General features: G+C 62.3%; 1 non-coding gene across 1 annotated transcript; it reads right to left on the bottom strand.

The window, feature by feature from the left end:
• Positions 1 to 410: 410 nt before the first annotated feature.
• Positions 411 to 529, bottom strand: LOC131861882 (5S ribosomal RNA). Its single transcript, XR_009360912.1, has one exon. It is a non-coding gene; the product is annotated as a 5S ribosomal RNA (ribosomal RNA).
• Between the last annotated feature and the right edge of the window lie 989 nt (positions 530 to 1,518).

Below are 1,518 nucleotides of genomic sequence, written 5' to 3'. Positions count from 1 at the left end.
AGTGTGCTCCAAAGCTCTCTCCAGCTGCGTGCACCTGCCCCGGCCGCGCACCCGGCCCCGCCCAGCTTCGCTCACCTGTCCCGGGCGTCTGGTGCGGAACCTTAGAGTAAGAAACATCACCGTGCACCTTGGCCAACGTGCGCGACTCGACCGAGCGCGCACTGGCCGAGGTGCACACCGATTTCACCTGGGTGCGCGCGCAGCACCTCGGGCGCACCGGGGTGCGCGCACAACGCCCGGGTTGCACCGTGGCCTGTGTGCTCGGGGCGCCTCGGGTGCGCGCTCGGTGTCGCCCCCGCGCGCGCGGTAGTGCGGGCAGCGCACCCCGGCCCGGCCCGGCCCCGACGAGAACGCAAACGGGCAAAAGGTTTATTCAAATAGCATTGCGACGCCCGGCGAAAAACTAAAAAAGGGTGCAACACCGGGACTTCCCGGGAGGTCACCCATCCCAGTACTACTCCGGCCCAAGCGCGCTTAACTGCGGAGTTCTGATGGGATCCGGTGCACTAACGCTGGTATGATCGCACCCGTTATGAGCTTGTCGCAGTGTGTACTTAGCAAACCGCGACCCACGTGCGAATCCACCCCGGCCACCCACCCCCGTCGAGGTGCACACCCTCCCTCGCGAAGTGCGCCCCGTTCGCCAAGTGTGAGCCCTGCCCGGGTGCGCGCACCTTGCTAGGGCGTCGGGTGTGCACCCGGCCCGGCCTACGTGCGTGCACCTGGAGGGGGCGTCGTGTGCGTGCAGTGTCCCGTCTGCAACGCGGTGCCCACACACCACCTCGGGCGCAACGACCTGCGCTCACATGTGGGCCGAGTGCACCTTGGTGCATGTTCGGGGCGCCTCGGGTGCACGCTCGATCTTGCCCCGGTGCACCAAGGCGCTCGGTTTGCCCCGGGTGCGCACTTGGTGCAAGGTGGGCACCCAAAATAGGGATCAAGCACCAAAACACAAGTTTCGGGATGCAAAATGGGACCCAAGGACCACAAATGCGTTCCAAGACCCATGATGGGTCCACGAGAACAAAAATGTGTTCCGAGACTTAATAAACAAATATTGGGTTTTAGGAGAAGAAACATGCTCTGATGCCCAAAACAAGAATCGACCCCGAAAAGGCCACAGGCCAAAAGTGGGATGCGAGACAAAAAAAAATGGGACCCGAGGACCAAAATTGGGTTCCCAGGTCGAAGACAGGGCAACCGGACAAGAAACGACCTCTAAGGCTCGAAATGAGTCCCGACGACTAAAACTTGACAAGAAGCACCCATCAGGCACCCAACTCGACACCCATGGGATGCCGACCCACCCGGGCTTCCACCTAGCACACCTTGGCACCCACCCACCCTCGCACCCAACCTCGCACCCAACTTAGCACCTTTGAACCCACATTGGCACTCACCCTGACCCTGGCACCTTGGAACCCACATTGGCACTCACCTTGACCCTGGCACCCACCTTTGCACTCACCTTGGGACCCACCCTGGCTCCCACCTCGGCACCCACCCAGACACCCACCT

The sequence above is a fragment of the Cryptomeria japonica genome, unplaced genomic scaffold (assembly GCF_030272615.1).
Source record: "Cryptomeria japonica unplaced genomic scaffold, Sugi_1.0 HiC_scaffold_33, whole genome shotgun sequence".
Taxonomy (NCBI): Eukaryota; Viridiplantae; Streptophyta; class Pinopsida; order Cupressales; family Cupressaceae; genus Cryptomeria; species Cryptomeria japonica.
This window is presented reverse-complemented; position numbering and strand designations above follow the sequence as displayed.